Source organism: Oryzias latipes, chromosome 5, assembly GCF_053564925.1.
Source record: "Oryzias latipes strain Hd-rR chromosome 5, Olatipes_Hd-rR_3.1".
In the NCBI taxonomy this organism is placed as follows: domain Eukaryota; kingdom Metazoa; phylum Chordata; class Actinopteri; order Beloniformes; family Adrianichthyidae; genus Oryzias; species Oryzias latipes.
Window position 1 is genome coordinate 3,324,503 of NC_136241.1, and position 22,599 is coordinate 3,347,101.

The 22,599-nt window shown below is 45.5% G+C and overlaps 1 protein-coding gene across 1 annotated transcript in view; it reads right to left on the bottom strand.

Moving 5' to 3' along the window:
- LOC144992096 (von Willebrand factor A domain-containing protein 1-like) overlaps nt 1-9,635 on the bottom strand; it is a 36,551-nt gene extending 26,916 nt beyond the window's left edge. Inside the window, exon 1 of the mRNA XM_078946846.1 lies at nt 7,663-9,635. The gene's annotated coding sequence lies outside the window, so the exon portion shown is untranslated. The remainder of the gene's footprint in view (nt 1-7,662) is intronic.
- Nucleotides 9,636-22,599: the final 12,964 nt, after the last annotated feature.

Here is a 22,599-nt window from a genome sequence, read left to right on the forward strand (position 1 = left end):
CTGGGGCTGGGATCGGCCCTTCCCTGGCTCTGGGGCGGGACGGGACAACCCTCTTGGGGCCCCCGGTCGCTCTGGGTGTCATCCGCTTCGGCTGCGGGGTCTGGGGGGGGGGGGGGGGGGGGGTGTCTTGTCGGCCTTGTCCTGTGGGGGGGCATTCTGGGGGAGGGGGGGGGGCCGCTATTGTAACGGGGCAGGGGGGGTTGACGGGTCGGGGTCTCCGCTGAGGCCATCGGTGGTTTCCCCGGCCGGTTGGCTGCCTCGGTCCCGTCGAGGCCTGACCAGAGCTCTTTTAGGGCCGGCGTTTGGGGGTGGGGGCCTGGGCTTGCTCCGGGGGGGGCCGGCGCTTTCTGGCTCCTCTCTCTCTGTGTGGGGGGGGGGGGTGCTGGGCCTGGGGTGTCGGCACCTCCGGGGGTGGGGCCCCTGGGCTGGGTGGGCCTGGCCCCCTTGCTGGGGGGGGGGGGCGGGTTGACAGCTGTTTGACCACCGGGGGACAGTCTATCAGCTGTCCCCAACTTACCCCCTTCCTCATATAACCTCATAATAGGGTGAGGGGGTGGGGGGCTTAGCCTGCGATGAGCCTTGGGGGGGGGTTTACTAGGCGGTGGCCCCCCTCCTATGGTTGCCGTATGGAGTGGGCTCCCCCTCTTTTGGTTTTATTTGCACCTTAGACATGTAGGGCCCTTGGTAGGGGGGGTGCTTGGACATCACTGCAAGCAAGCAGCGGATGTCCTCCTAGCACCCTACCCGCCAATTTTAACCGCACCTTAGACATTTAGGGCCCCTTGGTGGGGAGGGTGAGGGGACGTCACTGTGAGTAATCAGGAGATGTCCCCTTAGTGCCCTACCCGCCAATTTTAACTGCACCCCCCTTAGTACACACACCCCTCCCCCCTCAATATATACATCCCAACATAAACACACACACATGCACACACACACCCTCTCAAACACACATACACGCACGCACATTTTGCAAGGAAGGTGGGACCTGGGTCCATCTGTCCCCTGCCTCTTCCCTGGTGGGGGGTACGGGCCCCTTTGCAACGGCGGCCGTGTCCCCAGGGTGCCGGCTTCCTGGGCCCGGCGGTGCTCTCTCCACACGGTGGGGGGGTTCACATTACATCTGAGCCGGGGGTGTCTGGTCCCTGGGGGGTGGGTTCTGGTCCTCGCTCCTGAGTGCTGGGCCCCGCCAAATTTCCAACTGTGGCCGAGCCTGGTCGGGCCATATTTACAACACCCCTTGTGGGCCCTCTTTTTTCCCCGGGGTTCCCCCCACCTGGGCGGGGGCGGCGGGCCCCTGCCTCGCTCCTCCCTGGACCAACCGTGGGCCGGGTGGATGGCTGCCTGGAGTGCGGAGCGGGTCTCCCTTGGGGGGTCCTGGCTCGTATCTGGGGTTGGGGCGGGGGGATGCCCGGAACTCCTGGGTGGTGGTGGGGTGCTCGTTTGGGGCTGTGGGCGTCCTTCTCCGGTGGGGCCCTGCGTTGGGTTCTCCCGGCGCGGCGGGGGGGCTGCTCTCCTGGTTGGGCTGGGGCGGCGCTCTCTTTCCCTCCGTGCCTCCCTGGCCTCTGGCTCTGGGGGCCTTGCGGCGGCCCTGCTGGCCCTGGCCTGGGTGGCGGGCTTGGTCGCCCGGACGGCGGTTGTTCCCTGCCGGTTCCCGTGTGGCGTTGGGGGGATTCCGGCTGCCGCTGCTGCTGCGGTGGGGGTCTTGGGGTGGGGATGGCTGGGCACTCTCCCTCCTTCTTTTCACGTTCCACCACCCATTTTAGAAGAACATAAACACTCACCTGAGCACAGGTGATAGCTTACCTTTGCACTAACAGTTTGCATGACTGAATGACTGAAATATTTCACACTAGTTGGTTTTAAGGCATAAGTATGCGTGTGAACACTATCTGTTTTGTGTACATGTCGACAGGTGGACATTTTTGCAGCTAGCAGGTGTGTTTAATACATTTGAGTGTGTGTGTGGACAGGCTCTGCCCCCTTTTTTTTTTTGTTTTTTTTTTTACTACATTTGAACCTTACCATAATGATTAACAACCAGTAAACTTGTTGCTTTATGCTGCTTCATGGTCTTATCCCCCTTCCCCTCCTATTATCACCCCCTATCCCCCCTCTCTCTAACGTCCCTCTCTCTTCTTCCCCTCTTTCCTTTTCCGTCCGGTCCAACACCAAAGATTTTCAGACATGATTGAAATTAATAAAGTTTGGCCTCAATTACAAAAGGGGTTTATTCAGACATACCTTTGGTTTGTCTGAAGATTAATAACCCCTCTTGTTAAAGTAAAATATGTCCAACACAAGAGGCCCTCAGCTCTCATCTGTCTGCCCAGCTGTTGGACAGGACAAGTTAAAAAAAAAAAAAAAAAAAAAATTAAAGTGACTCTGTCAAGCTGTCCTTCACAGAGGGCAGTGTTCTGCAGAGGTTCTCTGATGGCAGAGAACAGAAGACTGATGCAGGAATTTGAGGACAGATGCGAGTAGGCTTGCCTTCTTAACAACATGAGGAAAACTTGAGGCGGTAGACGTCAGTCTACTGCTTCCTCATCAGTGAATTTCCAAGGAAAGGACGTTGAGTGAACCACAATGTTCACCTGTATAATTTTGGGCAGGAAGGTCCAAAGCAGGCTGCAGCTGCTAGTGAGGCTGCAAGGATCTTTTCTGGCTCTGTAGCAGCATCAGGCCACCTTTAAGCTGCAGCCTGCTGAAGCAGCAGAGCGATAGGAAAAAGCAGGACACAGAAAACAACACTCCACCTCCGTCCCGAGCTGTCCCCTGGAGTCAATCAGAAGGTTCTGGATAAACTGACATTTTCAACACACGGGCTTTCCCTGAAGAGCAGCTTCAGTGACAGAATATTCCACAATCACTGTGCGAAGATGCAATTCCACAGACTTTTTCCTCCCCCTGCAGTCAGGCTTTATCATGAACATCCACCTTTTCTACGATGGAATAAAATCCTCTACCTAATACATTTTAAGTCAAATGTTTACATTTTTTAAAATTCTATTTGTTTTTCTGGCATTTAGCTGTAATGGTGATCATTTTATTACATTAATTAAAGCAGAGAAAGTTAAAAAAGAAATGGTATGTACTTTTTTATTTTAATAAGCTGAAGAGAGAGGTGAAATATCTTTAACTTGAAAAACTAAAACCCTGATGACCTTTTATGTAAAAACAATTTCTGCTTTGGAAGCATCCAGGGTGGATATATTCATTTAAGGCAGATTTTAGTTCAGAAAGAATAAACTTTTAATTGTAAAAGGAAAAACCAAAAGTTTAAGAAAAATGGACATGTTTGTATTTTTTTTAATAAATCTAATATAAAGGTCACACACTGAGTTATCAATGAATTTCACTTGGGAATTTTTCCTGTCCCCCACTTCTCGACGTGACCTTTAGATTTGTCCCATTACTCATGGGTAAAGTTTACCCCTGTGCCGGTTCCAAGCCCGGTTTGAGAAGGTTGCGTCAGGAAGGGCATCCGGCGTAAAACATTGCCAAATTTACCATGCGACTTGTTCGCTGTGGCGACCCCAGATGGGAGAAGCCGAAAGAGGAAGTCAAGTACTCATGGGTAAAGTTTAGAAACCCTGACTGTGATGAGCTAAGCCTCCACAAGGAGGCAGTACAGCAGCTGTGATGTCTTTCTGATTGTCTACAAGTCCTTGTTTGCTAGCCTTCCTTGCAGAACGTCAAACATGACAAGAACAACATTGATAATTTATTTCTGCCTATCTGTGTTGCTGTGCATGAAGCTGTGGAAGCTCTGAAATTGAAAACAGCCCGCATCAAAGAAGAGATTTGCTTCTAGTTACGCAAACCAGGCAGAGACTTGATCTTCACACTACTGGATCATCATTGCAAACTGCTCATATTAAACAGGGGGGGGGGGGGGGGGGGCAGGGCAGTGGAAGCTTGATAACAAACCAAAACTATGGTGACTCTAAAGTTTTTGTTTTTTTTATTTAGTAGGTAGACGAGCTCCTCTGGGTTTTCCCCCTCTCTGGCAGGATCAATAATTCATTTGGATTTTAATTGTCTCAGGGTTTACACCGGCACACAGAGCCGGCCGGGGGCTCACACTTCTATAAGTATATAGGTTCTCCTTTATTTTTCACTTTTTAAAGCTCCAATATAATAATGATAATAATAATTGGCTTTATTTGTTAGGCGCCTTTCTAGGAACCCAAGGTCGTCATGCATAAAAGTGAAAATAAAAGCAATAAAAGCAATAAAATGAACATTTAAAATAGGAATAACAAGTTATGGAGGGAATAGGCAAGTTGGAAAAGGGCGAGTTTTTAGTTTCTTGGTGAATTGTGAGAGAGAGCCGATGTTTCTGAGGTGAGGGGGTAGTGAGTTCCAGAGCCGGGGGGCAGAGCAGCTGAAAGCTCTGCTCCCCATAGTGACAAGACTAGACATCCAGATGAGGGGAGGAGGAGGATCTGAGGGTACGGGTGGGAGTGGCGACATGGACAAGATCTGATAGATATGAGGGGGCCAGGTTGTGGATGGATTTAAAAGTCATTGGAAGTATTTTTTATGTAATCCTGTGTGATCGGCAGCCAATGGAGCTGCTGCAGAACAGGTGTGATGTGTTGGATGGAAGGTGTTTGACAGATAATTCTGGCAGCTGAGTTTTCAACATATTGTAGTTTAGTAGATTTTTTTGTGGTAAACTAAAAAGAAGGGAGTTGCAGTAATCCTGGCAGGAAGTGACCGGACTGTGCACAGATATTGACAATATTGCTTGCCTTTAAGCTTAGGTGTGTAGCTGTGAGCCAGCAGGAGAATGTAAACAGATGGATGACGAGGGGGCAAGCTACCCCCCTCTGCAGAAACTTTGTCCTCTGGACTCATCCCACAAAATGACCCCCAATGCTAAGTGCTACATGCAATGTTACAGAACTGATTAGCATCTGTTTAAAGTGATCAACTTAAAAAGGAACGAATGTTTTTCAAAAATAATTGAAGCATCAACATTTATTTAATAAATATAACATGTGGCTATTAAAGATTATTTGGATTTTTCCAAATGAAATATAAACACAGATTTGTCTTGTGCATATTTTCCATGATGAATTCATGTTTATGTCATTTTCTGGACTAATGCAGGCAGAATTTAATGTAATTGTCAGTATTAAAGTGGCAGAGTTACCCCAGTTAATGGCTCTTTTCAGTTCTCTCTTTGACAACTGTCAAAGCAGTGCTTTTAGCTATTTACTAATACAGAAATGTCAACCCGTCATCCCGCTGCCCTCCGTTTCCTCCGTTCTGCTGCATATCAACTGAAAAACATCCAAAGTCCATAAAAAGAAAAGGGCAAAAGCTGAGGCAGTGTGCTTGCCCAAATGCAGAATCCAGCCTTTACATGTTGAGCCTCTTAATGAAAGTTTTCATGGATGTATGGGTGAAAAGAGGGCAAGAGTCAGGTGATGCAAATTACAAACATTTAAGGAACTAAATATCAGGAGGTTTACACTAGTGGGACATATTTCTGCTTTTTACTTGTACTAGAATTTTTTTTTTAAAATAAATGTAAATGAATCTTTTCCGACTGCACATGGGTCGTCACCATTGATTGAGGTTACTGCGCTTGTCACGACAAAAGCTGAGAACGGCAGGTGGTTGGGACAAATATGGAAGCTCTGTTGGATCCACCCACCTAGCAATCAAATGAGCCATGCCCCTTATGTGTTTAGCTTTAAGAAAACAGTTTTCAGGAAAAAACAGCAATAAATATGAAAAAATGTCTCGATTCTCTTCTTTTCTGTTTCTTTTCTGGTGTAAAATCTGAATTTTTACCAAAGTGGTGGATGGAAAATGTCACTATATTTCTAAAGACCCACTCTGATGAAAATTGTGTTTTTAACACGTTTTTGTGGTGTTTTTATGATGATGGAGGACATTTATAAAGTAAATTAGGCTTAATAATGGCATCTCTGAGTGTTAGATTGTGGTGAATCAGGAGCAGAGAAACAAATGTCTGAAAAAGTTTGTAGTTGTTACGTATACCAATTTCAATGGGCGGGGCCACAAGCTTCCTGCTCCATTCTGATGCCTCCACTTCCAGACAAAAGGATCCATGAACGTCTTTGTTTTCCTCGTCTGAGCTGGAATCCGGATCAGAACTGTTCGGATAGAGAGCTCTGGTATTGCTCGCCATTTTCGTTACACCAGTAATATTAGGTTTGAGATGCGAGGGGCTGTAAGCTAGCGGGTGAAAATGTAACAGATGAGTAACGGGATGTGGGGGTGGGCCAGCTCTGCATCAACAGATGAACTGCTGCCGCTCCTAAGAAACTATGCCCTTGACAAAAAAACACTGTAATTAAAAGACCACCGGGAACGGTTTGAAAAAAAAAGTAACATTTTTGCTAAGATAAGATTATCCAAAGTGTAAAATATTATATATATATTTATATATATATATATATATATATATATATATATATATATATATATATATATATATATATATATATATATATATATATATATATATATATATATAACTATATATATATATATATAACTATATATATATATATATATATATATATATATATATATATATATATATATAACTATAACTATATATATATATATATATATATATATATATATATATATATATATATATATATATATATATATATATATATATATATATATATATATATATATAAATCGATAATTGAAATTACGAAATATCTAGGATTTTTTGAGAACTTGGATGATGTTCTTTTTTTCTTCATTTTTTTGCATTCGGCATGAAAACTCTCTACCAAACCACTTGTGTGAATCAGTTACAGCTGACTGGCTGTGGCGATGCCTAACCGGATAAGCTGAAAGGTGAACAACAACATTAAGTGAGTAATAACTCGTTCACCTGAATTAAAGAGGAACATTTTGAGTGATTTTAACCATTTCTTATCCATAAACACACAAGAATAGACATTTCAAAAAGAAAAGGTTTCTGTTGAACAAATTAAATATAAACATGTTTCCAGTTTTTGGTCGTCATGCATTTGGAGGGAGGGAAGATTATAGAATGATGACTTTAGCTGGTATGAAAAAAATGAAACTAAATAAATACAAATGTACCGCTACAAAAACGTATCTTATATATAATAATTTGCAGCATCAACACTCCTTTTTGACCTAATTAAAAATGTCTGCTAAGAAGTTTTTGGTTCATTTTTCTTCTTCTCTCTGCATCAAACATGCAAGTCACAAAGCTCTCAACACTGCTGTGGCCGAAAGCCAAACCAGCCAAAGTTCTCCTTCAGGAGATCAGATTCCGCCTGATCTCCACTGTAATTACAGCCTCTTCTTTTATTCCTCATGAAAACCTTTTTTGTTTCTCCCCTTTCAGGTTGAATGGGAATTTCAGGAAATGCTAAGATTACATTTGGAACTGGATAGACATTAATAAGTTTTAAACCCAACTTTTGACTGTTGCTTGTCATGCCTGATGGAGGAGGTGACTGCAGCCCTGCAGCAGGACGATCCTTTCCAATCAAACACTATCAATCTCTGTGGTTTGGATTTAAATAATAAACATCAACAACCAAACATACAACCAGTTAAAAATATCAGCTATGACAAAACTGATGACAACTATTTAATGTACGATCCCGAAAGAAAAGGACTCACCTGTGACAGGTAAAGCCACGCCCCACCCGCCGCTCCACGGCTGCGTGGCGCAAAGAAAAACGCACATTAGCAAAGAAAACGCCATTAAAACAGTAATAATCACCTAATAAAAACTAATAAAAACCTCCCGCAGTGAACGTTATTAGGCAGAAACTCTAATGAACGGCTTCTCTGTCGCTCCGCCCATTTTAACACCTGTGTGACAAGCCCACTGCACGTCCGCCTGCATCAGCCTGAACCACGCATGCGCGCTGTTCTGATTCGAAGAGTTGGTGAATCAAGACAAAAGCTTGAATCCATGCGGGCTCACCGTGGTTTCCAGTCAGGTGAGCCCGACTTTCCCCTCGTGCACACATCCACGCTGACGCTTTACGTCACGCTCTGTGGAAGAAGAGGCTTCCAGACTTTAGGGAAATACCCGCAACATCCGAAATCTTGCAAAACTTCACCCATCCCGAGAGAAACTCACCTGAGAAACGGTGAGGATGAATCCTTCACAAATGAACGGCTATGATTTAAGGTGGACTCCTAAGATAAAAGTTCCATTTTTTACATTATTTAAAAAGTGGAATGAGAAACAAGCAAAACATACATTAGGAGGAGTCTTATTTCAACAACAATTTCAGCACGTTTTCCTTCTACAATTTCATAATTGTTTATCAATTAGTGCATTACAGATTCTCTGCAGTGTGTATCCTGAAACCGCAGTTTTTATTCACTTCAATCAATCAATTCATTAATTGTAAAGAATTTCTTAAAGCAGAGGTAACTAATGTGCTGATCATAAAATCAAATATAAATAAAATTACTTAATATAATAAATAAACAATAACAATAAAACGGTCAAAGCAATAAAACAATGAAAGTATCAGATGAACAAAATGAACAAGCTGGTTGAAGTTAAAAGTCTGACTAAAAGATGAGTTTTCAAAAGCGTTTTATTGCTGGTTAAGGGGTCGGACCTCACAGAAAAGGGGAGAGCGTTAAAGAGTTTAGGAGCTGCAGCTGAAAAGTCTCCACCTCTCCGAGTCACAAGCCGAGTCATGGGAACCGTTCAAAGCATTTGATCTTCAGATTTTAGGACTCGACGTGAGCGATAAAGATGTAACAGACCATTTAAACATTCAAAAACCACAAGTAAAATCTTAAAAAGGATTCTAAAAGACACAGACAGCTAGTGAAGAGAGCGTAATATTGGAGTTGAATGCTCGCAGCGTCTGGTCCCCGTTAACAGGCGGGCCGCTGAATTCTGGACCAGATGGAGACGGTGGAGCAGAGAGAGTAACAGTGGTCCAGTCTGGAGACGATCAAAGCATGGATCACTTATGGTTCCACTTGGCTGATTAGCCTGAAGTGATCAAAACTAGACTGGACCACAGCACTGACCTGATTGTCAAATTTAAAATGCCTGTCAAGGTTTACACCAAGATCCCTAATGAAAGGAGCATCTGAAGGCTCCAGGGGGCCAACGGCACGATAGCAACCTGTCAGCAGGTCAGTCTTTCCAAAAACCATCACCTCTGTCTTGTTCTCATTCAGGCAGAGGAAGTTCAGCTCCATCCAAGATTTGATGTCTCCTAAGCTCTTCTGTAGGTTGTCAGCTCCACCAGATTTCAAGAAAATGTAGATCTGCTACTTTTATTGATGCATCTGATTGGTCAGTTTATAACTTGAATAACTTCCAATACAGAAAAACACATCATGAACATAGACGAGGATTATTCAGAACATGTTAAAAAAAGATGTCAGAGCATAAACAGTTCTTCTGACCAATACAATGACTGAGTAACAGCTGTTTATTTCTCTGTAGAAGTTTTGGGGACTTTATCTTCTTGGAACCAGCGGCTACTTCCTGTTTGAAATGTGGGAGGGGAGGAGTCACTCAGTCCAGTTCTCATATACGATCAATGGCCAGAAAGGCGAGGGGTGTTGATGTGGGTGGTATGTTAATGTTGCTGTTACTAGAGGAGAGTGTGATGCTGTAGTATCGCGAGACCCAGCGAGACGAGTGTGGTGAGTCGACTTGGCGGCGCGTAAGCATTTGAACAAACATTTTCGATCTTGTTTCATTTTTCCGCCATATTAAAATATTTCCTGCTAACTAACATAACCTGTTAAGAGTATTAAGCTTCTGTCAGCCTGGAGGACCTGGAGAAATTCATTGATGAGTGTTTTAATACCTGCAACATGGTGAAGCCCAGAACCGCCACCACCACCCCCTCCGCCAAGCGTGAACGGCCTGAGGACTCTCCCGGGGCTGTGTCCTCTCCAGGCAGCGGAGTGAGCGATATCCTGGATTCGATTGATAAAAAGCTCTCCAGCTTTGATGGCCGCCTCAATCTGCTGGAGATCCTCCATAGAGAATTTCAAGGTCTGCGGGAGTCTCTGGAATTCAGCCAGCAGCAGGTGCGGGAGCTCGCAGCGGAGAACCAGGCCCTCAGAGAGACCGTGAAGACCCTGGGCAATGACACCGCCCGTCTCTCAGAGGAGAACCGATCCATCAAGGAAACCCTCCTGGATCTTCAGTCGAAGAGCATGAGGGACAATCTAGTGATCGCGGGGGTTCCAGAGGAGGCAGGAGAAGACCCCGAGGCCACCGTGAGATCCTTTTTACAGGTCCACCTGAAGCTCCCCAAGGAGGAGGTGCAGAAGATCTCTTTCCACAGGGTTCACCGCCTCGGAGGAAGAAGGTCCGACCACCAGCGCCCGCGTGCTATTGTGGCTAAATTCGAACATTTCAAACAAAAGGAGCTGGTGAAGGGCCGCGGACGGGAACTCAAAGGCACGCATTACAGCGTTAATGACCAGTTCCCGGCAGAAATCCTCCGCAGAAGGAAGATCCTGTTCCCGCTGAGGAGGAAGCATCTTGCTGCTGGTTCGAGAGCGGTTGTGGCCGTTGACAAACTTTACGTGGACGGCCGGCTGTTCCGGGACCCGGAGATCACCCCCTGGCTGTGCTGAAGGCTTTCAGATCCGCGCTGAGAACATCTGCGCTGCCCAGAAGAAACCCGCTAAACTTACTTCAATGAATGGAAAACCGGATCATCAATAATCCACACCTCGATCTCAGGAAAACAGTCTTTTTTTTTTCTTCGTCACCTCAGTCCCACTGATGTTTCTATTGTTGTTTTGTTGTTGTTTTCGTTTTCCCTTCTATCTCTTTTTTTCTTTCCTTTACTCTCCCCCCCCCCCCTCTCCCCCCTCATTATATGTAAATCACCTGGAAGCAACTCATCCTCGGTAAGTATTTATTTATGCACGGAACGGGCGCGCGCACACACAAGCGCACACAGGGGCGTGCACATGCGATCCCGCACACACACGCCGACATACTGCAATCACCTCACACAGGCTCTCATAGGACGCACGCGACACGCAGCTCACTTAGCCAGAAAACGTTCACGCGCACAGCGCTTCTCAATGCGGGCACGCGCACACGGACTGGTACACAAGCACTACTTAGCTTTACACCTTTTCAGTCAGAGCAGTTATGAACAGTCTTAACATCGTTAGCTGGAATGTGCGTGGACTTGGCTCTGGGCCCAAGAGATTGAAAGTGTTAAATCACCTGGATGGTCTAAAAGCAGATATAGCTCTACTGCAGGAGACCCATTTATCAAATTCTTTGAATCACCTTATGTGCTGCTTACAATTTCCAGTTATATACTCTGCCAGTTACAACTCCAAACAACGAGGAGTTGCTGTTTTAATTAATAAAAATCTTAATTTTACTCATAAGGATACAGTTACTGACCCAGAAGGCAGATTTGTAATCATTAATATATCCATTCAGAATAAGGACTTTTGTATAGTGAGTGTTTACAGCCCTAATGTTGACGACTCTTCCTTCTTTCACAGATTCTTCACCTCACTCTCAGTTCACTCTGACTCCACAATCATTATAGGAGGAGACTTCAACCTTGTTTTGGACCCTGAACTTGACAGACTCAGCAAAGCAGCAAATCAGCGTACATGGCAATCTGCAAGTATTCTAAAGCAGTACATGAATGATCTGGGTCTCTGCGACGCGTGGCGCTCATGTCACCCAAGCACTAAAGGGTTCACCTTTTTTTCTCCAGTTCACCATTCACACTCCCGTTTAGACTATTTATTAATCAGTAACTCTCTTTTAAAAAATATTCAAAGCTCCAATATCCATCCAATTATTATCAGTGATCATGCATCAGTCTCTGTAAACATTTCTAGGGAAAAATCCACACCCTCTGGTACAACCTGGAGGTTTAATACGTCTCTGTTAAAGGACCAGGAATTTCTTGAATTCTTTAAAAAAGAGTGGGCAACCTTCTTAGACTTCAACAATACTCCAGACATCCCACCGTGCGTTCTTTGGGAAGCAGCAAAGGCAGTCATGAGAGGGAAAATCATTTCTTATTCAACGCACAAAAAACGCAAAGAGAAAGCAGATTTATTAGAATTAGAAAATAAAATCAAAACCCTGGAGACTGCTTATGCTGCTTCTGCACAGGAACACATTCTGGGAGATCTGAAAAATTTAAAGCTGCAGTTAAATGACATCATTAATAAACAAACACAATTTCAAATACAAAGGCTACGACTTGAAAGATTTGAAAACTCTAATAAATCTGGCAAATTTCTGGCTAATCAGCTTAAAATTAACAGAGAAAAATCATCAATCACCTCTATTATGGACCAAACAGGAAATGTCACCCATGACCCGGTCAAAATTAATAACGCATTTGAAAACTTTTATAAAAACCTGTACACACCGCAGATCAATCCGTCAGAGCAAAGTATTGACTCATTTCTTAATAATGTAAACCTACCCAGGCTAAATGAGGATCAAATCACAAACTTAGATTCTCCGCTCTCGCTGTCTGAACTTCATGAAGCTCTGTTACTTATGCCCAATGGTAAAGCACCAGGGCCTGGTGGCTTTCCTGCTGAGTTTTATAAAGAATTCTGGGAACAACTGGCACCAACATTTTATAAAACTGTCACATCTATTAATGAGAGCCAATCAATGCCACCTAACATGAACTCAGCCAACATAATTCTTCTTCTAAAACCAGACAAAGATCCCACTAGTCCTTCAAGCTATCTATCAATATCTATCTAATCAATGCAGATGTAAAAATTATCTGCAAAGCACTAGCACAGAGAATAGAAAAAATCACTCCTCACATAATTCACTTCGACCAGACTGGATTCATCAAAGGCAGACACTCGGATGATAATGTCCGTAGACTAGTTAATATAATAGACTTTGCCACCATTGAAAACCAGGAAATGACGGTACTATCGCTGGATGCTGAAAAAGCCTTTGACAGAGTTAATTGGAAGTTCCTTATTGCTGCTCTCCATAAGTTTGGTTTTGGAGAAGCATTCATCAATTGGATCAAAATATTATATCACAACCCCAATGCATCAGTTAGAACTAATAAACAGACTTCAAACAGGTTTTTTCTTGGAAGAGGAACCAGACAGGGCTGCCCACTCTCTCCTTCTCTTTTTGCTATATTCATTGAGCCTTTAGCTGCAGCAATAAGACAGAATGAGAGCATTATAGGAATAAAAACCAAACACAGCCATCATAAAATTAGTCTTTATGCGGATGACATATTACTGTTTTTAAGGAATTTACATTCTGTAAATGAAATAGGAATGATCATAAATGAATTCTCCTCCATATCAGACTATTCCATTAACTGGAATAAGTCTGTTTTATTACCACTCAACAGGAATATGGAACAAAGACTCACAATTCCAGTTAAAACAGGAAATATTAAATATCTGGGTATCTACTTTTCCCCCAAACTATCAGAACTGGTGCTGCTAAACTACACCCCATTACTGAAAAACATACAGGACGATCTAACACGCTGGACCAACCTGCCTCTGTCCCTTATGGGCAAGGTAGCCACGGTTAAAATGAAAATCTTACCCAAAGTTAATTATCTCTTCTCAATGATTCCCACACAACCGCCATTAAAATGGTTCAAAACATTAGACTTATCCATATCAAGCTTTCTATGGAACAACAAACCTGCAAGAATTAGTCTAAAAACTTTAAAATCTGCAAAAAGCTGTGGAGGATTAGAACTACCTATTTTCCACAAATACTTTCTTGCAAATAGATTACAATATATCTTAAAATGGTTAAAAAATAATCCAGAAACCAACTCATGGTTAGACTTGGAACAGGCGTTATGTGGAAAGATCAACCTGTCACAGCTACCATTTATTAGCCAAACAGTTAAAAAACAGGATTGTTTCAAAAGCATTAATATAAATGCCACCTTAACAGCCTGGTGGGAATTTCTCAAAATATCAAAATCATCAATTCAACCGTGCAAAATGACACCCATCTGGAACAACCCGGACATCCTTATTAACAAAAAAATGATTCACTTCCCAGCTTGGCAAGCAGGGGGCATAAAACAACTAGAGCACGTAGTTATTGATAGAAGATTCATAACTCCCCAGGAACTTCAAGACAAACATGGAATAAATAACTTCTTGGAATATCAGCAACTTAAATCAAGTATTACTAAAAAGTATAAAATTAAAGACGACGATTTAAAGCTACCAGATGTAGTTACCACTCTGATTAATTTTTCAATGAATAGAACTCTCTCCAAAATATACAAACTTTTATGTAATTTAGATAACAATATTTCACTTCCAACAAAAAAATGGGATGCAGATTTGAGCATCAGCACAGATGAAAGCTTCTGGTCAGAAGTTTGTCTAAACACCTTTAAACTGACAAAAAGTCCAAATCTGCAGCTAATCCATCTCAAAACTCTTCACAGAATTTACTACACTGGACAGAGGATGATCAAGATGGGTCTCAGTAACTCAGACATTTGTCAGCACTGTGACAGTAATCTACCCGACAGCTACATGCACGCACTGTGGTTCTGCACTCCTGTCCAGGCTGTCTGGCAGCAGGTATGTGCCGATTTATCAGTCTGGCTTAAGGTTTCAATCACTGCCTCACCGTCACTTTGTGTGCTTGGTGACATGAGTGCCATCGATATAGAAGAAGGATTAGCATCTATCATTTTCATAACTCTTTGTATTGCCAAAAAAACTATTTTAATAAATTGGAAAAACAAGAAAAATATAAACATAAGTCAACACAGAAATCTGCTGTTTGATCATATCAGCTTGGAAAAAATGTCAGCCCAAAGTTCAAGTAACTTTGAAAGAATTCAGTCTCTCTGGTCTCCTGTGGTTGACTCCATGACTTAGGGGGTGGAGGGCTTGGTCGTCGCTGCTCCTTGCCCTTCTGCCGTGGTTTGGGGTGGGGGTCGGGGCTTCCGGTGCCTGGCGGGGGCGGTGGGGGGCTCCGTTGGTCGGGGGGTCGGGTCCGGTGCCTGGGTGGGGCGGGCTGGGGCGCTGCGTGGTCCTCTGGGCTTGGGTGTGGGGGTGCGTGGTGGGGGGGTGGGGTGGTGGTCTGGCTTGGCTTGGGGGGGTGGTTCCTTTGCCTGTGCTGGGGGGGGTTGGCGGGGGGCCCTGCTCGGGTGGGGGGGGCCCAGCGGCGCCGGATGGGCTGCCCATCTGCACCTGGGGCTGGGATCGGCCCTTCCCTGGCTCTGGGACGGGACGGGACAACCCTCTCGGGGCCCCCGGTCGCTCTAGGTGTCACCCGCTTCGGCTGCGGGGTCTGGGGTGGGGTGGGGGGGCTTGTCGGCCCTGTCCTGCGGGGGGGCGTTCTGGGGGGGAGGGGGGGCCCATTATTAGTACGGGTCGGGGGGGCTAACGGGTCGGGGTCTCCGCTGAGGCAATCAGTGGTTGCCTCGGCCGGTTGGCTGCCTCGGTCCCGTCGAGGCCTGACCAGAGCTCTTCTAGGGCCGGCGTCTGGGGGTGGGGGCCTGGGCTTGCTCCGGGGGGGGGGGCGACGCTTTCTGGCTCCTCTCTCTTTGTGTGGGGTGGGTGGTGCCGGGCCTAGGGTGTCGGCGCCTCCGGGGGTGGGCCCCTGGGCTGGGTGGCCCTGGCCCCTTTGCTGGGGGTGGGCTGGGGGACGGCTGTTTGACCACCGGGGGACAGTCTACCAGCTGTCCCCAACTTACCCCCTTCCTTATATAACCTCATATTAGGGTGAGGGGGTGGGGGGTCTAGCCTGCGATGCGCCTTGGGGGGGGCTACTTGGGAGTGGCCCCCCTCCTATGGTTGCCGTATGGAGTGGGCCCCCCCTCTTTCGGTTTTATTGGCACCTTAGACATGTAGGGTCCTTGGTAGGGGGGGTGCTTGGACATCACTGCAAGCAAGCAGCAGATGTCCTCCTGGCACCCTACCCGCCAATTTTAACCGCACCTTAGACATTTAGGGCCCCTTGGTGTGGAGGGTGAGGGGACATCACTGTGAGTAATCAGGAGATGTCCCCTTAGTGCCCTACTCGCCAATTTTAACTGCACCCCCCTTAGTACACACACCCCTCCCCCTTCAATATATACATTCAAACATAAACACACACACATGCACACAAACACCCTCTCAAGCACCCATACACGCACACACATTTTACAAGGAAGGTGGGACCTGGGTCCATCTGTCCCCTACCCCTTCCCTGGTGGGGGGTGTGGGCCCCTTGGCGATGGCGGCCGTGTCCCTTGGGTGCCGGCTCCCTGGGCCCGGCGGTGCTCTCTCCGCGCGGTGGGGGGGTTCATATTACACCTGAGCCGGGGGTGTTCGTGTCCCTGGGGGGTGGGTCCTGGTCCTTGCCCCTGGGCGCTGGGCCCCGCCAAACTTCCAACATGGCCGAGCCTGGTCGGGCCATATTTATAACACCCCTTGTGGGCCGCCCTTTTTTCCCCGGGGTTCCCCCCTCCTGGGCGGGGGCGGCGGGCCCCTGCCTTGCTCCTACCTGGACCAACCGTGGGCCGGGTGGGTGGCTGCTTGGAGTGCGGAGCGGGTCTCCCTTGGGGGGTCCTGGCTCGTACCTGGGGTCGGGGCGGGGGGATGCCCAGAACTCCTGGGTGGTGGTGGGGTGCCCGTCTGGGGCTGTGGGCGTCCCTCTCCGGTGGGGCCCTGCGTTGGGCTCTTCCGGCGCGGCGGGGGGCTGCTTTCCTGGCTGGGCTGGGGCGGCGCTCTCTTTCCCTCTGCGCCTCCCTGCTCTCTGGCTCTGGGGGCCTCGCGGCGGTCCTGCTGGCCCTGGCCTGGGTGGCGGTCTTGGTCGCCCGGGGGGCGGTTGTTCCCTGCCTGTTCCCGTGTGGCGTTGGGGGAATTCCGGCTGCCGCTGCTGCTGGGGCGGGGGTATGGGTGTGGGGGTGGCTGGGCGCTCCTCCTCCTTCTTTTCACATTCCACCATCCATTTTAGAAGAACATAAACACTCACCTGAGCACAGGTGTTAGCTCACCTTTGCACTAATAGTTTGCATGATTGAATGAATGAAAGATTTCACACTAGTTGGTTTAAAGGCATAGGTATGCGTTCGTGAACACTATCTGTTTTGTGTGCATGTTGACATGTGGACATTTTTGCGGCTAGCAGGTGTGTTGATAATATTTGAGTGTGTGTGAACAGGCCCCGCCCTTTTTGTACTACATTTGAACCGTACCGTAACGATAAACAACCAGTAAGCCTGTCTGCTCTATGCTGCTTCATGGTCTTACCCCCTTTCCCCTCCGATTATCACCCTCCTACCCCCCCCTCTCTCTTCTTCCCCTCTTTCCTTTTCCGTCCGGTCCAACACCAAAGATTTTCAAACATGATTGAAATTAATAAAGTTTGGCCTCAATTACAAAAGGGGTTTATTCAGACATACCTTTGGTTTGTCTGAAAATGAATAACCCCTCTTGTTAAAATAAAATATGTCCAACACAAGAGGCCCTCAGCTCTCATCTGTTTGCCTAGCTGTTGGACAGGACAAGTAAAAAAAAAAAAAAAAAAAAAAAAAAAAAAAAATGTTGCTGTTACTATGAGAAAACAAAAATGTACTTTGAGGTTAACTATTATTGGTAAACGTTTTATTGTGTAGTCAGGGAATAGAACAGTTTATGTTAGCTCTGTATTGCTGTGATCCCCTCTAATCAGCAAATGGTTTGTTCTCAGATCTCAAATGGTTGCTGGTGGTTGGTTCCTTAGAGGAACAGATGAGCTGTTGGCACTGCCACACTGAACGTTACATTGACCTTTTCTGTCATCCATCACTGTGGCGCCGTGCGTTGTAGTCTGAGCTGCAGTCAGGGTGTTACTGTGTGACATCTGCTGGCAGAGCTCAGACACCGTTTTCAGTTTTCCTTTAGTGTCAGAAGTCGCTGCCTGTGATTTCAGAGCAGCTGCAAAGGAGCTGGGCTGTTAGCAGGTTTGAGAAATCATCAAATATTTATTGGCACTCGGGACACTGAGATTTGCAAAGCAACATCAAGCAAATTGCTAGGAATCCAGGGATTATTAATTTGAATACTAATAGTAAAATTAATACAAATAACCCATTTACTTTAACAGCTTTTTAAAAATGCATCTTTTTTCTTCTAACAGAGAAAAAAGAAAAAACATTTCAAACATGGCTTTGTATTAGTGACTTATAAAGGTTTTTAGAACAACATTACTCTTAAACTAAAGATTTATTTAGTACTTTTTCTCTAAAAATAGTGTTTTTGTCACCTGTCTCTACATCTTTACATCTAATGACAGAAAGAAAAGATTGGTTTTAGATTCCAGAGGAAAAAATCGTCTCACATTTACCATCTAACAGACCTTTGCTTTCAAGTTGTTAAACATGAACAGCAAATAAACAAAAATTCCCCCTTAGAAAAGGCAGAAAAATGCAGTCGTTTAAAAGACACAGACCCAAAAAGGTCAAGTTAGGAAGGCTGAAAGCCTCCTTCTTTCTGTCTCTGCTGTCTGGAGCATGTCTACGCCCCAGGTATTCCCTCCTTAGATGCCCCTCATCAGGAGCGACATGTAAATGTTTAACTTCATCTGAGCATTTGGGAGAAAATGAAGAGGGAATTCCTCTGCATCTATAGCATTCTCCAGTGTTTGCTGACCATCAGCAGCAGACAGCAGAAACACCTTCAGAATCAGGCAGGATGTGAATACATGCTTGAACAACACTCAGGCGTGTGGAGAGAAGCAACATCTTCAATGTTTTAACTTATGAATAGAAATTCCTCTCAACTGGATCCTGTCCTTTTTTAAGGACCGTCTCTTTATGCTTGTTCTACTGCATATTTACAGAATTTCTCAAAAAAAAATCTTGTTCGTTTTACACTAAAAGTCTATAATTTTTGCCATAATCTAGACTCACATAAAAAAGGTAGAAATACATACCAGCAGATGAATATTTTTGCATGGAAACATGTCAGCACACGTTAATATTCCTACCGAGCTCTGTGAGATGTTAAAGGTGACACTGCCAATCAAAACGGAGCTCTTCAGAAACAACCGATTTTGTTTTCCTTGCGCTTCTACCAGCTCTGTTTGCTTCCATGTTTGGAGTCTAACTATCATCCAAACCTTTGCACACGTCTGAATGTAGTTTTAGCACAAAGAGTGACAGTAAAAGGCTCCTGCCGTGGGCAGAACTGGCCTCTACCTGCTCATCCTCTGTTGTGTAATGAGGGGAACAAAAGGCTCCATCATTCAGCTCTGGAGGACTTTTACAAAGACATTCAAGCTATTATGTAAAAAAACAACATAGAACATAATGTCGCCTTAAATATCTAAATTGTAGGAAGAATGGATTTGAAATAGCATAAGCCCTTTTTGATGAGCGGCTGCTGGTTTGGGAACAAAAGCAAAACATTAAATAATATAATCCTGGTCTTTTGTTCATATGAAGACTGATTCTGAATAAAATCGGAGCCAGAAAAGATCAGTTTAGAGACATCTGCAGTCCACCAAGAGCAAACCCCAACCACAGATCCACCTGTGGCCACTGAGCAGCTCCGCTAAAGCGATGAGGTCAAGCGTTGCTCGAGGGCATCGTCATAGGGTCAACAAGTGTGGATCTGAAACCACGCCACTGAATGAAACCCTTTTTTTAGCTACAGTTAAATATGAAAACTCAGGGCTCCAGACTGCGACCAATTTGCAACCAAATTTTGAGAGTGTGTGACCGAATTTTACATCCAGTCGCACATGTGCTACCAGTAAATTTGCCTCCCCCACCCTTCGTATTTTTTATACATTAAACGTGGAAGGGGCACGTCAATGATCAATGAAATAATCAATGATACGCGAGCGCACACGCACGCAGGCAGACACACACACTCACTCGCGCACATACTCATGAAACGCGAGCACACACTCGCGTGATCTGTGAGGCGGCCAATGCATGTGTCGTGAGATGAATAGGGAAAGCCACTGTGAGTGGTTAAAATGCATGGAGGGGGAGGGGCCTAGAGACAATCGAGCGCGCGTAAACATCTGTGGGAAGGAAACAGAGACAAATGTCACAACCTGATATGTGCGTCTGAGCTATGAGCAAGCGAACTATTGATTCGTTCTTCCGACCTGCGGCTAGTGTACCAGTGCCAGAGTGTACAGCAGGGGTCTCAAACTCGCGCCCCGCGGGCTATTTGCGGCCCCAAGATGATATTTTGCAGCCCCCGCCTTAATATGAAAGTTTAATGTTAATGCAGCCCCCCAGTTTGTATGAAAGACAATTTTTCATTTTCGTGCGCGGAGCTGACCAACCAATCACAGTGGGGTAAATGACTCTGGGGGGCGTGACAATGACCGGGCTTGAAAGCAGGACACCTGACAGCCCCCTCCCCGGACCACATTAAGGAGTTCCTTACTTTCCTTTAGAACGTATTTATTCGCTCGTAATTTTCTAAATACATGCAGTCCGTGCTTAACTTTTCTCTGGGCCGCACAGACCCGGAGGAAGGTTTAGGTTTTGGTTACGGCGGCGCATCAAACGGTTTATGCACGGCCGTTACGGCAGCACACCGCTCCCGCGGGAGATGGTCAGCTGAGGAGAATAAATGTCCCACACCTACATGCGTGACAGCTAACGGGGCTTGAACTTTAAATATGTGCGAGTGACAAGATTAGCCTTAGACACACTGAAAACACGTGTGGAAAATGCAACGATGGACGTGTTTAAGATGAACCAGCGGCTCGCCTGGATCGTTGGGGAGACCAGGCGGGGGGGGGGGGGGGGGGGGGGGGCTGTGAGATGAAAGCGAATCTGCAGCAAGACTGAAGGAGAACAGGAAGTTGGAGTTGTCCTTAACATTCTATTTATTTTTAATATTCCTCTCCCCCTTAGTGTGATCTGTGTTATTACATATTTTATATTTATTTGAATGTTTTGTAATATATGCAGCCTTTTTTTAATCAATTGGTATTTTAAATTATTTTAATTAATCACTCAACTACCTAACTACTGTAGGGCAGCTTTCAGTCAGTTCAGTACTAAATTTCCAGCTGTGTTCACGTAGGTTTGCCCCTTGCTCCCACCCCATTCTCCTGATATTTTTGTGATGATTGACGGTTGATGTTGGAGCAAAAACAAAAATATATGTCACACACCAGGTGATCTGCGCAGCGTTACGTCCACCTGGGTGATCTCAAACACGCTTATTGTGCATCTTGGCTGCACTTATTTGGTGTCACAAAGATAAATTTCCATCCGTTTTCTTTACTATTTGTACTGTCATGACAGCGATGGTGCTGTCAGTTTACCTTCTTGTTGCATCTTCAAAAGTGCAGAATAAAATGTGATACTGAATTTGAAACAGCACATTGTAATTTCTGCATCTATTATTAAAGTATTTATTAGTAATACAGTGGAAATTAATAGATTTGGTTTGCATGTTGATTTACGGTATGCGCCCCTAAATTTTCTGGTTGTGCCCCTAAAATTTTCAGTTGGGGGCCACAGTGCTCCTAGTGAAAAAAGTTAGTCTGGAGCCCTGAAACTAAACCACAGAAGCGTGTCATTGTTTTTTAATTCAGTAAAAGCCGTTAAAATTGTTAAAGGCAACTTTTAAACGTTTTTAAACGAGGCTGCACGGTGGCGCAGTGGTTAGCGCTCTTGCCTCACAGCAAGAAGGCCCCCGGTTCAAGTCCCGGCTGGGGGACACGAAAAACACAACATCACTGGGGGACCTTTCTGTGTGGAGTTTGCATGTTCTCCCCGTGCATGCGTGGGTTTTCTCCGGGATCTCCGGCTTCCTCCCACCATCCAAAAACATGCTACATAGGTTGATTGGCAACTCTAAATTGTCCATAGGTGTGAGTGTGAGAGTGAATGGATGTGTGATTGAGGATATTCTACCCTGCAACAGACTGGCGACCAGTCCAGGGTATCCCTTGCCTACGCCCAAGTGGCCGGGATAGGCTCCGGCAACCCCGTGACCCCCGAAAGGGAATAAACGGTTAAGAAGAAGATGAACTTTTAAACGTAGATCCTCCTCTTTCTGGAGCTTCCTGCAGCCCGAAACTGGAAGTTACAAAAAAAAAAATTGAATCTATGAACTAAAATCCAAAGTAAAAGATGATGACAGCATTTCCTACAAAAAACAGACAAAGAAGACAGAAAACAACGGAACGGTCACATTGCCATACATCAGAAGAGTAACAGAACGCATCCAAAGGGGCATGAAAAAACATCACATCAGCACCCCAGTCAAACCGTATAAAAAACCCAGGCAGCCACTGGTACATCCAAAAGACAAGATTGAACAAAACAATAAATGCAACGTCATTTATGAAATACCATGTCACACCTGCAACAAAACATACATCGGAGAAACAGGACGCACCTTCATCACAAGAAAAATGAAACGACAACAGGCAGCCCAAGAAAACATGAAATCAGCCATAATGGACCACTGCAAGCAAGAAAACCACATCATGGACTCATGGGAAAAGGCCAAAGTCCTCCACACTGAAGACAACAGACATCGCAGATGGATCATGGAGGCGGTGGAGATCCGAAAGCGAGCCCATACTTCCATGAACCGGGACAATTGTGACGGAGTCATCTGCGT